This window comes from Marmota monax, unplaced genomic scaffold (genome assembly GCF_021218885.2).
Source record: "Marmota monax isolate L192 unplaced genomic scaffold, Marmota_monax_Labrador192_F-V1.1 WCK01_AAM20220418_F8-fsc00125, whole genome shotgun sequence".
In the NCBI taxonomy this organism is placed as follows: Eukaryota; Metazoa; Chordata; class Mammalia; order Rodentia; family Sciuridae; genus Marmota; species Marmota monax.
The window spans coordinates 12,892,419-12,906,646 of NW_026695235.1; the positions used below are offsets into that span (position 1 = coordinate 12,892,419).

Genomic DNA, 14,228 nt, shown 5'->3' on the forward strand with positions numbered 1-14,228 from the left:
TCAGGGGACAGCGCCTGTGCTTCTGGCTGCTGGTGTTGCTGACAGCCGGGTGTCTCGTGGCTCCAGCCGTATCCTGTGTCTGTCTGGTCTTAGCACACCACTCAGCCTCACTCCTCGTGATCTCATCTTAACCAGTCCTGTCTGCAGTCACTCCCATTTCCAAATTTGGCCACATTCTGAGGTCTTTGGACATGAAATTTGAAGATGTCCTTGGGTTGGGGGTTTCTTGGGTACCAGAACTTTTTTTTTTGTACTGAGGATGGATGGAACCCAGGGGCGTTTTATACTGAGCCGCACCCCAGCCCTTCCTGTTTTTTGAGATGACGTCTCACTAAGTGGCTGAGGCTGGTCTGGAACTTTTAATCCTCTTGCCTCAGCCTCTTGAGATTACAGGCAAGCACCACCAGTCCGGCGGGCCCTGCAGTTCTAGAAGCCCCCATCCCTGCCTGGTGACACATGGGTTGGTGGGGCAGGGAAGAAAGGTGTTGGTGACACAGGCGAGGACCTGTATGCAGCAGAGCTGGGCTTGGGGTTGTGGGGAGGGGCCCTGCCAGAGGGGCTGGGCTGGGAGGCAGGACTCTCTCTTTGAGGTTGAGCACCTGCACGCCTGTGCCTGAAGGTTCCCTGCTGGTTGTGTCCCTTCATTCCTGAGGGCACAGACCCGCACTGTAGGGTACCTAGAAGGGGTGCTGCTGGGTGAGTGAGTGGAGGGCTGGGTGGCCGCGCCCTGCACCTGGCTCCCACGTCCCCAGCAGCCCTCCCCCTCGGTCTCCATCCACCTAGAGCCTGGCCTCCTTCCCTGCTGTCAGGGCCATGAGCCAACTAGGGCACCCAGGAGGAGCAGATGGGTTACCCCAGCAGGGGGTCTGGGAGGAGGTGGAGGGGGGCCAGGTGGCCTGGAAGCAGCAGGGCCTGTGCCCGGCCCTGAGGGGTTGGCCTGCCTGGCTTCACACTTCCACACTGAAGTTGGTTGGAGGCATGACCACCCTGTCCACAAGGCTTTGTTCAGAAGAGGCTGTCTCTGGCTCGTCCACCCCCGCCTGAGCCACAGCATGGCTACTGAGTGAAGGCTGATGAGACATCGCCAGACGTGTCCTGGGCAGGTGGGCAGTGGCCCCAGCAGAGCTGGAGGTGGGCAAGACACCTATGCTGACGCGGCTCCCAAGCTGGGAGGCTCCTATGCGGCTCGGGAGCCAAGTGCTGAACACACAGCAGGCATGTTGCTTCTGGAATGTTCCTTGTGCAGTGAAAACATCATCCGAAACCTTGGGAGGTGCTGGCTGCCACCCAGGTCCTGCCTGCATGTGACTCCCCGGGATACCAGGCCTCCAGCCTCCAGCGTGTTCTCCACTGCAGCCTGTGACCTGGCTTGGGTTTCTGAGGATGCGAGGAGCTGCAGGCTGGCAGATGGCAGGAGGTGGCCCTGCTACCTTCCTCTGAAGCCCTGCTCCTGGGGCATCTGGCCTTGGCTCCTCCACAGACCCTGGCCCTATTGTAAAGTCAACGAGTCCCAGTTGGGCTGTATTTTTCTTGTAAAGGTGTAAAAATAATGTGAGTTAAAACAGTGATTTCAGGCCCACTCCTGGAGCTGGGTTGTGTTCGAGTCTTCCTTAAGACTGAAATTGAAATGTCAGAATTTTGTAGGATGTCACTCGGAGAAAAATGAGCAGTCACTTGTGTTTCTGAATCCAGGTGCTTCTTCCTGAAGGAGCAGATGCAGAGGCTTTGGGGTCCCTGCAAGGCCTTTTGGGGCCTGGGGCCTCATCCCTCTTGTCCACATCACCAGAAACAGGCTCTGGAGCCAGAGACGGGCATCCCTGGCTGGGAAGCCCAGGGGTGGGGCTTGTCCTCCCTGGTGGGGAGACGAGGCCCGAGGGGAGGCTTCCACCAGGCCCACTAGACCTGGAGAACCAGGTGCTAGGTGTGGGGCTGCTCCCTGCCCGTGAGCCTACCCCCAGGCCTTCCGCCCTTGACCCAGGGCAAGTGAGGTACACCCATACCACGTGTGCACCAGATACTGCACACACCTGCAGACGCACACACACACAGGCCTCCAGGCACCTTGGTTTCTCATCTGGAGAGAGATGGTTTCATGGAGGGATCCTGATTCCCCTGGTGTCCCCCAGTCACCTCAGTAGGTGACAGGCAGGACCCATGTCAGGACTGCCGGGGCACAACCCCCACTGCACCTCCTGGAGTGAGCCACAAGCCTTCTTGTCGTTTGGTGTCTGGGTTTTCTGGAGAGGCGGTGGTCTCTTCCACCCTGGCTCTCCCCTCCGCTGGGGTCGGGAGCCGGTTCTCATTACCTGATGAGGCGTGACTGGGGGCTGGGCACACGGCAGGCCTCTGCTCACTCTGCAGGAAGGATCTCTACAGCGTTTCTTCTCACCTCCTGGGACCCTGGCGTCTCTGGCATGTGGCCCAGGATCTGACTGGAGCAGCCTGGCCTGCCCAGTTGTGGCCCAGCTCCTGCCCAAGCCTGTCCCTTGGCAGGGCCATGTCTAGCTCCACCCCATTCATTCAGCCATCTGTTCTGGTGTGATCTTTGTCCAGCCCCTGCCACGTGCTGCAGGAGAGAAGAGACCCATCCCACGTGAAGCTCATCTGTGGATGTGTCAGTGCAAGACTTCATGATGCCATCAGCAGCCCAGGCGCCACTGTCTCGTACTTGTCCTCATTCTAGAGTATGGCCGAGCAAGCCCCAGCCATCACATGCACATCCCAGGCAGGAGGAAGAAGGAACTAGGAAGGTTACTTCTGTTCTCTTGTAAAAGCTTTTCTCCAGGCCCACCCAGCCATGTCCACTTCCACCTCTAGCCAGGGCTGGTGTGATGGTTTGGTCCCTGGTGCAGCAGTGTACAGTGGTGGGGCCTTTGGGATGGTGGTTGGGTCATGGGGACTCCGACCTCATCAGTGGATCCGTCCAGCAGCCAGGAGCCGAGTGGCTTCCTCCCCACACAGTCCAGCTGCTGTGAAGCTCTGCCTCAGCTGCAGCCGCTGGCCATGGGCTGAGCCTTAGCCCTGATCCAGATGACCTTTCCCCTCTGAATTGTGCGAGTCGTGGGGTTCCAGTCAGCAGCGAAAATGCCATCCAGTGCACCCAACTGGCGTCCCCTCCCCAGGTGGGAGGGAGGTGGGGCAGCAAGGAGAGCTGAGCGAGGGGAAGAAAGCTCCTTCCTGGGAGCGCCCTGTTCCTGACCACGTGACCCCACCTTGGTCAGAGACTTGGCCAGGGCAGCGGGCCTGCTGTGTCCAGTGCACCCTGCTGCCCTTTGAGGTTTGTAGTCAGTGGGGCGGGGGCGGGGGTTGGTGATGCTGCCATGGGGCTGTGCACGGGGGCCAGGACACTAGTGGGTCTGTCCTGCAGCCAGACTGGGCATGCAGGCCAGGAAGCCCTGAGCAGAGGACCCCACTGTGCCCCTGATTTCCTGGCACCACAGGGACGTCCTGCACCCGCAGCTCCACCTGCCAGCCGTGGAGACGGGGCTGAGGGGATGTGAGACGCCCACAGGGTTCTTCAGCAGTGGGTGGTCGAGGCCATCTCTTCTGGCAGTTCTGGGTGGGTGGGGAGTTGGGGGCCTGGGTGCAGCCCTGACTGGTCAGCCAGCCCTGCTTCCAACACCTTTCCTGGAGGCCACGAGGTCCCAGGAGGGGTTGGCCTGACAGGACCCCTGAGTTCCCACCCAGTGACCACAAGCCAAGGTCTGGACCTTCTCCGCAGGAACTGACCACATGGATGTCCATGGGCTGCCCTCAACTGCAGGCCATGGTCTGTGCTCTAAGTTCCCCTGATGAGGCGGCAGGTCCTGCAAGTGCTTTTCACAACCAGTGGGTACACACAGTGGCAGGGGGCTGGCAGCAGGTGTCCAGCAGAAGCAGTGACCTGGCCCTGGGGATAGTGGGAGGAAGACCACCTCCTTGCAACTGTCTCTTCTTAGCCCAGGATTAGGCCCAAAGTCCCAAGGCAGGATGCTCCTGTGACAAGAAAGCTGTTGCCCGGGGTGCTGGTCTCCACAGGGCCCAGCTTGGGCAGGAGACTCCCATCTTCCAGAAGGGAGCCAAGTGGAGAGGAGTCCAGGCTGTGACTGGCGCTGAGGCTGACCCTGTGGAGCCTGGGCCGTTGGGTCTATGCCCTGGGAGGGCACCTGTCCCCTGCAGTACAGATGTGGCATGAGATGGTGTCAGAAGACCTCAGTGACTTGCTTCCAAAATCACTCCCTCAGGAGGTCCTCCTGCCGCAGCTAGGGACAGTCCATGGCCTGTTGAGCAGCCTGGGCAAGGATCAGTGCCAAAACGTGCAGGACATCCTTGACTGGCACAGAAGCCCTGGTGGGGCCTGAGCTCGGGAGCCCCCCTGCCCCTGGCCTGTTGCTGGTTCCCTGGACCTCCCTCATGACCAGCTCCAGGCTCTGTGCTCCCAAGTTCTGTAGTGAAGGGCAGCTTTTGTCCCTGACCTCCCTCTCGGGTCAACTGGGCTCCCCACCTACGCATGGGGCTCCGGCCCCTCCTCTCAGCACTAGACCAACCTGGAGTGCCACACCCTCTGTGGGCACAGGCTAGGTCCAGCCATTGATCTGTCCTGGAGGGGGTGGGAGCTTGGCTGGAAGCCAGGCTCTGGGGAGAGGCTGCCCCAGGGCCGTGAGCCTGAGGGCCTGGGCTCAGGGGCCTGGGCTCCAGCTGTGATGTGGCTGCATGCTGGCCCTGACACAGCCAGGGGCCCTCACCCTCTGTCCTCCCGGGGTTTAGGGGGTAAGGTTGGGCGGCCATACTGAGGCCACTGTGAGGGCCCCTGGTTGCTGGTTTGCCACCTGTGTGGGGACAGGATCGAGCTCCAGGGCCTATCTGTCCTGTACTCGGAGGGTGGCTTGGCACCTGAATCCCCAGTGTTCAGCCTCAGATGGTGCCCGGCCATGTTCCTGCTCGCCAGGGCTCAGCGAGGAGTCAAGGACCTCTGCCGGATGGGCGGGTGCTGAGTACAGAGGCACCCAGTCCTGCCAGATGGCAGGGCTGGGCAGTGACCACATGACACAGCCCACCACTCCCTTGCCTGGGGGCGGGGTCCAGTGTGAGACCCCTCAGGTTGTGAGAGCAGCTTGGGGCTTCTCATCTGCGGGGTCTGGGACTCTGAAGCTCTCGAAAGCTGAGATCTGAAGACCTGTGGCCTTGGCTGCCTTCCACAAGAGCCTGGAGGCACTCAGCCATCCCCAGGAGGGGAGCAGGGATGGCCCTCCAGGACAGGTAAAAGGCTGGCCTGCTCAGGCGGTTCTGGGTGGAATTGGGGGCCTGGGTGCAGCCCACTGGCCAGCCTACGCCTTCAGGTGGCCTGCAGCTTTCCAGAAGGCCCCATCCACCCGTGGCTTGGCTCAGGGCCTCTGCCCACCCCAGCCTCCAGTACCTGGCCCTGAGCACGTGGCTCATCAGCAGCAGTCTCACTGGGCTCCCTCCAGCTCCTGGGAACTCCTGTCTGCTTTGCCACCTCTGGGCCCCTACAGAGACCATTCCCCTGCCCCACTGCAGACCTGTCCACCCCTCCTGGCTGCATGGATCACTGTGTCTCCTCTCAAGAGCCTCCTGAGATCCTGGAGGCAGAGGCCTTTCAGGGCTGCCGGCGGTCCTGCCCACTCTTCACTGCCCCCTCCTGGGACCCCGCACATCTGGGCCTGGATGGGGGTCTCTGCAGAGCTGAAGGTTTACTTGTAGCAACTTGGCCCTTGACGCAGGCTGGGGTTAAACTCAGGGTGGAGTATGTAGGAGGCCTGGGCAGCAGGCAGGCAGTCTGGATGACTCGCCTGTCCCGGTCAGGATGTCTGGGGAGGGGCTTGCCTCCTCAGCACCCACAGGTAGGTCACCTCGTCCATCTCTGACGTGCCACTTATTACTGTCAGTGTCACTACTATGTGACGAGATTTGCCGTGTCCAGAGCCTTGGCATGGGAAAACAGCCAGCCGGGGTGGGCACCTGGAGCACAGCTCGCAGAGATGGTGGACTATCCGCAGGGCTCCCCGCCCTGGGGCCCTGCTCCCCACAGGCTGACCGCACCGGGCTGGGCAGCCCTTCCCCCGTTACTCCCCTCTTTCCCTTGGCTGGGTCCCACCTCGCTGCATCAGGCCTTGATCTTGGAGAAGTCACTCAGGATTTTCCAGAGTCTTTGGAGAAACACCTGCCAAAAAGCACAGCCACCAAATAGTTAAGCTGGACACTGCCAGGTGTGTGCCACCAGCCCTCCCTGGGATGGCCGTGGGCGTGCACACATGCACACACTGCCCCCCCTCCCCCAGCTGCTCACCCAAGCCTTCTGCCAGTTAGGCCAGGCGTTGGCTTTTCAGTGTGGACCCCTGGTTCAGGAGCAGGTCCTGCTCTTCCGGGCTGTGCAGCATTTTCAGAAGAGGCGGGACCTGTCAAGCTGCTTCCTGCATCCGCTGAGAAGCTCTGAGCTTGTTGCTGTTTCCCCCGCCAGGCCTCCGGGTGAGCCTGTTCAACTCCTCAGGCCCTGGGACTTTGTGTTCCTGAGGTCTCATCGGGGTACAGAGCAGTCCTTAGCCTGCTGAATTTCCTTCCTGGGGCTTCATTTTGGAAACTGGCCCCTGCTCATGGGTGACTCGCCTGCAGCCTTTGTTCCCATTTGACCTTCCTAGGAAGCAGGGACTTCCTGGCTGTGTGCCTGCCCATCATGGCTGAGCCCAGCAGAGGCCTTCCTGCAAGACCCTGGGAGGTGCTCTGCATAGCACCTGTCAGCTTGTAGTGTGTGTATGTGGGGTGCATTTGTTACTAGTCTGCAGATGTGGCCTCTGGTGAGCTAGGTCCTGCTGTGAGGACCACATGGAGCTGAGCAGAGTTGATGGCTCACAGTGGCCTTGATGCAGGAGCAAGACGTCAACAGAGGCTGCTTATGCCTCTGAGGCCTTTCTTTGAAATCTCAGTGGAATCGTCCCTGACCCCCTACCTCCAGCATCCTGCATTTCTGCAAAACCAGCATCACATGGATGACACTAGCGTCTGCCTCCATCTTAAGCAGTAGCCACACCTCCAGGGACCATGGCTGCAGCAGCCTCTGAGTGCCTGGGCAGCCAAGCACAGTGAAACAACTTGCTAGGAACTCCTGTTCATGCAGGGTGCACTGGTCTCTTCTCAAAGGAATTTTTACTTTTACACCCTTGACCCTAGATGGGTGTGGTCTTGCCAATTCCTGGGATCCCCTCAAACCCTCTCTCTTATTGTTTCTGGGTAAAGTACTTAGCATTTCTGTAGTAGTTATAATTTCTTTAATAACCATATCTTCCTTGGCCTTAGTTTTACACACTGCAAGTTTTTCAATTTTTTTTGCTCTACCTCCTACTCCTGATTATCAAAGTAAACTTGGCTAGAAGCCACCAGCAATATCTACACTACCTCCTGAATGCTGAGCTGCCTTGAAATTTTTTCCACCACATTAATTAATCCACCACCTTTAAATTTAACCTCACAGAAAATCTCAGAATGTGGGCAAAATGCAGACAACTTCATAGCCAGAACATAAGACAAATGGCCTATAGTCCAGTTTCCGATAGAGTCCTATTTCTGCTCTGCAACCTAATGAGCCCAGTCTTTACTGTCCACAGTCCTGGTCTTCTGAGCTCCCACCAGAATTTTCAGTTAAGCTATAACATTCTAAAGTTTTTCCAGCTTGCAACTCTGAACTTTTCAAAATTCCTCCCACAAACAAGCTCCATAGCTTCAGAACCGCATGGTCAGGTTAGTCACAGCAAATACAGGAATCCCAAGCCCTTGGCAGATAACACCCCTGCTGAGAAAATGAGTTTCTCCTTCAATCTCAACCCTAAGAACTGGAACTTGTCCAGCTATGCCCAGGAGAAAACCGGGCCTGGAGCCTCAGGGTGTCAGCCTCCTGCTGAGAAGACCCCACCCCTCAGGCCAGGGCTTCTCTCCCCTGGTGCTGCGTGGAGAACCTCTGGAGTCACCCTCAGACTCAGCTGCCAGGGAGTGTGTGTGGGGGTGGAAGTGGCTGGGAGCTCCGGGAAGCTGTTTAGATGAGGCTCAAACAAGCACCATCATAGATCATAAGCAGCTGTAAAACAAACTTAGCCTTGTGATAATATTTTGGTTTTGTTTCCACTATACACACCTAGAAAAATGTGAGCAGCATCTCAGCCTAGTGTGAGTGCATGCCAAGAACTATGGCCAGCTGCTCTGCAGCGTGCCTCTGTGTGCCCAGAGGGCCACTGCTCAGGCAGGCCGCAGAGGGAGAGCCCAGCAGGGTCTCCCTCCTCAGCTCCTGGCAACGTGACACCAGGAGGTGGGGTATGAAGTCAAAGCCTCACTAGCTGCCAGGCCCCAGACGGGGTGCAACTGGACTTGGAGATCCTCACGTAAGACTCCCAGTTTATAGTCAGCCCTCCCCTGTGAGGACAAGGAGTGGGGGCCCAGAGCCATGGGGCCACCCAGGGGCCTGGCTGCTGCCAACAGGTAGCAGCATTCCAGGGCCACCTCTGCTTCTCTCAGGGCACTGTACCCCCTGTCCTGGAGGGCACCAGGGTTCCTGCTCCCATTACCTCCTCACTGTGACATCTCTGCCCAGAGCACACCTCTACAGGTGTACCCACCCTAGGCTCTTTTCTCCTGGGTCACAGACTTAGAACCATCTGTGGGGAGGGCCAAGCCTATATCTCAACAGGTCAAGGCCCTGGCACCCTGCGGATGACCAGAGATAGACCAGGAGCAGCTGATGTTAGCCATCCTCCATGTTGGCACCTTGATGAGGCCCCACCCACGTGTGTGACCCACACAGGCAGCAGGGCCACACTGAGATGGGGTGTTGTCAGTGAGGCCTGTGTCCTTGGGCTCTTTGTAGTGTCCTGAGAGGGCCCTGAGGTCCAGCTGCAGTTTCCCACCCTTAGGGTCACAGAGCTCAGCTGCAGTGAGCCTCAGGATGCTGCAGGGGCAGAGCAAGGGGACTGTCCAGGTGTGTCCTGGTTGGCTGGTGCTGCGATGGAGCAGTCCCTTTCAGAGGCCGTTCCTCCTACACACAGATCTAGCCCTTTGGTGGCCTGTGGGCCTATGGCTGTGGGCTGCAGGGGTGCTGAGAGCTTGGGCAACGGTGATGCTCATGGGGTGGCCAGTGGAGGTGGCAGTGGATGCGTTCTGCCGAACGCTGCGCTACAGCAGGACTCCCATCCGACGGTGAGACCTAGCAGCATGTCCCTTATGTTCAGTTATTCAATACTCGTTAGCCACTGGTCCTCAACACACCCCACAGTGCTGAGACAGGGCTGGTGTGTGCATGCCTGTGTGAGCGAGTGTGCGAGCATGCGTGTGTGTAGATTTTGTTTTTGCCCCTGTGTGTGTGTGTGTGTTGGGGGGCAGTCTTTTTGTTCTTGAACTTGACCTTTTGTGTGTGTGCGCTGGGGATTAGAACCCAGGGCCTTGTGCATGCAAACACTCTACCAACTGAGCTATATCCCTAGCCCCCTTGGACTTGACCTCCTGGACCAAGGCCTCCATTTGCTTGGGGCAGGGGCCTACAAAATAAGATTCTGTGGCATCAGTGCCCATGGGAGCCGGACACCCACGTGCTCTGAGTTTTCCAGGGCCCTTCATGTCCCCACTTAGTGCTGGATTCCAGCCTGGCAGGGGATCTGAAGAAACCCCTGCCTCCTGCCCTGCGGTGGGGTTTGCCCATCTCTCGGAGCCTGTCAATCAGATGGTTTTTCCAGGAGTCGGATCACAAACACTTTCTGGAGACAGCTGGCAGAGCTGCCCGCCTCCTGGGAGGGGAAGGGAGCCAAGAAGCTGCTGCCACCACCCTGGGACAGTGGAGCACGACTGGACGGGGCCCTGTCTGCACACCCTGGCCTGCAGGGGCTTCTGTCCCCACACAAGGGCCTCATTCTCTCCTTGGCCTGGGAGTAGATGGCCAGGGAACTGGAGGCAGGCTGGTCTCCTGAGGGCCAGAGGAAGGGTGGGTGGGGTCCTTGGTGACCCTCAGCAAGAGTCATCCCTCAACACCGGCTCAAGCCCTTGGTGCTCTCTGGGCTTGAGGTTCCTGTGCCTCCCCCATTCTGGGTACCAGGTCCTGTCCAGAGGGCCTGGGCAGAGACTGGGCAATGTGGATGCCATGGGGCCCTGCAGGCGTGGCAGGGACAGAGCTGCTGCCTGCATGGAGGCCGTGGCTCTTGCCCCAGAGCAGCTGGTTGGAGGGGACCCTGACTCCACTGTCTCCAAGCCAGGCCCCAGTGGAGAGACCCCATCTAGAGGTGGCTCTGCGACCTCCTCCCAGGCCCTGCCCCACTTGGCAGGGAGGACACGTCGGCAGATGGGAGGAGACAGGAGGAGCCTGGTGCCCTGGGTGCTCTCTGGGCTTGAGATTCCTGTGCCTCCTGTCGCCTCACAAGTCCCACAAGTCCAGGTCCATGTGCTGGAGCTGTGGCCAGGGAATGTGGAGTGGGCAGGAGCAGGGGTGCAGGAGGCTCTCAGCCCCTCCACTGGGAGGAACTTGTGAGGGGCCCCAGTCTAGGCTGTGCAAGCCCTGAGCTCCCAGGTGGCACTGCTGGGGCATGTCCCGACAGGGCAGGGGACATGGCGAACAGGTGGGGAGCAAGGGCGGGGGCCTCACCTGGCCTACACCACCCACTGGACTACCTCCCCTGCTCCCGGCCTCCTGACCTGTGGAGGAGGGACTTTGGAGCTTCTGGAGCCTGTGGCCCTAGCTCTAGGTTGGAGACCCCTCTGCCATGAGCCAGGGGAGAGAGAGGTTGGTGCTGCTCAGGTGATGCCCACTGCCCCAACATGCCAGCCTCCTCACTGGACAGGGACATCCAATGGCACCAGGAGAAAGTCCAGAGCGGTTCTGAAGCAGGAAAGACAGGCCCAAGTGGCCCTTCACTGCCCTTTCCCAGTCCACTCCAAAAACCATTGGCTGGTGGGGTCCAAGTGTGCATGGGCAGTGACGCCAGCTGGTCAGGTGGGATTTGCGGCCATCTGTGGGGGTCCAGGGGCCCAGGGCCCTGCTCTGCTCTGTGGCTCCAGCTGCCTGGCTCTGTGCCCCTCGGTGGTGTGGGAGGGAGCCGCTGTGCGGGAGGCAGCGTGAGCTCGCACTCTCGCCTGCAGGAGAAGCGCCTGTTATTTTTAGTCTCATTGTCAGTGTCACTGGCGCACGGAGGACGAGGTGCCTCTGCTGGTCCCATTTTTAACACACCTTGGAGGAGGCTGAGCAGCAACATTGGTGCTTCTCGCAGCCCTGGGCAGGAGCTTCCCTTCCCAGTGTGGCCCAGGGGCCAGCTGGTCCTGGCCCAGGGGCCATCTGCACCTGGATGGTGTGCCCTCCATGACGTCTGCCAGGCCCCACGTCCCCGGGGCAGGAGGAGGGGTGGCAGGTGGGCCTGAGCCATCTGGGTGAGCAGGGGTTGGCAGCCAGAAAAACCCCATCAAGAGGAGGCCATCCTCAGCCCGGCAGCACCCAACTGGACACTGGCTGGACATGCTGCCCCGAGAGTGCAGCTTCCTAAGACTGGGGAGTGGATGGGTGCCGAGGCTCAGAGCTGTGCTGCTGACCTCTGGACAGACCGCAGAACTGCTGCCCCCAGGCCTCTGCTTACCCTGTGGCTCCTGCTGTGCCCAGGAGCCAGTGGCTGCTCAGGAGCCTGTGCGCTGGGCCTCCCTGGGTCGGCCAGTGATGGGGCCTCCCGGACACAAGCCTGTGAGAAGGAGGAGCTGAGGTGGCTCAGGGACTGTAGAAATCCCAGCACGGCTCTGCTGGTCCAGATGCTATTGCCACGTCACTCCTAGCACCACACTGGGCTGCCACCTGCTGCCCCACCCCTGCACAGTAGGAGGCGTGGTGTTTGGTTGGCCAGGGGCCGGCTTGGTCCTGGGGTCAGGACCACAGTTAAAACCTGTCACCTCTCCTGGGCACGGAGCCTGGATGGAAATGAGCCATCGTGGATCTGGAGACTGCTTGATCCATGGTCCAGCCTGGCCCATGCTCTGGTGCACCTGGGAGGCACGGCTCCCAAGGGACACATGGCAGATAAGGCACCCGGGCTTTCAAAACTAGAGTCCCTCATGGATCTGTGGGGGGCCATCCCACTAGGTGACCAGCATTTCCATCCTCTGATCGGTTGAGGCGCTGTTGGTCACTTCCAAGTGATCTGGCCACATCAAAGTGGCTCTAGATGGCTGCCCTGATCTTGGAAGTCACAAAATGTCGCAAAATGTGTCTTCATGCGTAGGCGCACCTTCCTGCAGCCCCAGGGGTCAAGCTACGCTCACTGTTCCTTTGTGATATCACCCCCTTGCTGAACCCTTGTTTGGGATAGAATGTCCCATGGAAACGCCCTCTGTGTGTCCCCTTCTCTTGCTCTGCCTTTGGGTGTGGCCTTCCTAGACGTCAGTCAACCTGCTGACAGTGGACATCAGGAAGCTAGACTCTGCCCCCTGAACCCTGACCCCTGGCCTCATTGGAATGGCTTCTCCTCAAAAAAGGGTTCAGCCTGCGCTTGCTCTGTCTTTCTGTGGACCCCTAAGGTCAGAGGAGCCATCACAGGGCCCCCAAAGAAAAAGGTCTCTCTGTCTCTGTGTGGTTATTTCGTGTAGCCAGGTTCCCTGGAGTGACCCTGAGTGTTTTAGTTACCGGGAACGCGACAGATCTGAGTGTCTGTCTTTGGAAGAGAAGCCTGCGCTCCCTTCTGCCGCCTTTCTCTGCAAGCTTCAGGGTCCACTGAGTGAGAATGTCCCAGGCCAGGACATTTCCCGTCATTGTGTGATATGTGCAAACTCTGCAACAGTGTGCCAATCTTTGCTGTGTGTGGTATTTTCCAAGAAATCAAAGCTCCAAAGAGCCCTTCTTGTCTTCGGAAACACTGTGAAGACATCCTCTTCTCTTGACGTGACGACAGGGATGTGTCCAGCTCACCCTGTCCCCTGGGCAGTCACTGAGCCAGGCCAGCTGTGGGGCTCACGGCTCAGTGCACCATGACTTGGAATCGTGGCCACAGCAGATGTCACAGGCCCTGGCTCTGCAGTAGCGAGTCCCATCCTCCCACATTCCCCTGCATCCCCAGGAGAAGCACCTTGTGCCAAAGACGCCCGGCCGCCTCTGCCGCCTGCCAGGTGAGCCCCGAGGGCTGTGGCCCAGGTGAGGTGCTGAGTGTGGCTCTACCTCCTCTCCTGTCCCCACTGACTCGTTAACGAGTCAGTCAGCTGTGGTCACACGTCTCTCCTTGCCCAGCCAACACGGTGCTCTGTGACCAGATGGGGACTCTCATGAGGGTTCCAGCCCTGAGTCTGTGGCACTCCAAATACAAGACAATGACAAGACCTCTCTGCAGAGTGTCGGCCATGCTGGTGGTCACTTCACGGATCTCAGCTGGCTCGGCATGGACTTCACTCTGCGTGCAGGAGGCTGGTCAGCAGCACTTCCTAGGCAGCGGTCTCAGGACGTGTGGAACCCGTCTCCAGCTCTCGGCACATCACCTCAAAGTAAACAGCCCATCCTCCTCGGGGCAGTGTCCTGAAGAAAAATAACCAATGTGTCACTGCTGTTGGTGACATCATTGCCACCCTGGTGCCTGAGAATTGGCTGGGAAAACAGAAGAGCAGGTTTGGAAGGTCAGTGGGACGCCTCCCACCAGAGCTGGGAGAGCCAGTGTCCCCTGCCTAGCAGAAGCCCTCTGCTGTGTGGGGGCTGGAAAATGACCCCAAGGTACATTCACGGAACCCTGCACCTCACTTGATTGGCAGAGCAGATGTGGCCTGTGGGGCAGAGGGTGTGTCGGGCTCTGGGATTCCAAGCAAGGTCGTCCTGGGTCACCTGGGCGAATGCCCTCACCTCTGGATGAGGAGTCCCTGGGACAGGCAGAGTCAGCTGACACTGGTGGGAGAGGAGGGTCCAGGATGCCGCCTCGAGGTCCTGCAGGGCGCTGGGGAAGCAGGAGGAGCTGGAGTCGCACCAGTGAGGCTGCCAGCCTGTCCGCTAACGTCTGGTCAGGGCGTGGCTGCTAGCCACCCTCCTCCTGAGCAGAGCCCCAGGTCAGGGCCTGGACACCAGAGCAACCTCTGGCTGTGGCCCGGGAGCTGCAAGCCTGTGCGGAGGTTCCCTGTTTAGTCACCTAACCCTGGAGGGAGCTCAGGCCTGTGAGCAGGTGACAGTGGCACACACCGGTACCCACAGGCTTGAAGGCCCCCCAAGGGTCTCACACACCTTTCCAAATGAGGAGCCCAGGCCCGCCAGGCTG

At 59.3% G+C, this 14,228-nt stretch overlaps 1 long non-coding RNA gene across 1 annotated transcript; it reads right to left on the minus strand.

Moving 5' to 3' along the window:
- Positions 1–207: 207 nt before the first annotated feature.
- Positions 208–13,728, minus strand: LOC124089100 (uncharacterized). Its single transcript, XR_006850609.2, has 2 exons — positions 6,287–13,728; positions 208–6,160 (listed from the first exon to the last, which is right to left on the minus strand). It is a non-coding gene; the product is annotated as an uncharacterized LOC124089100 (long non-coding RNA).
- Positions 13,729–14,228: the final 500 nt, after the last annotated feature.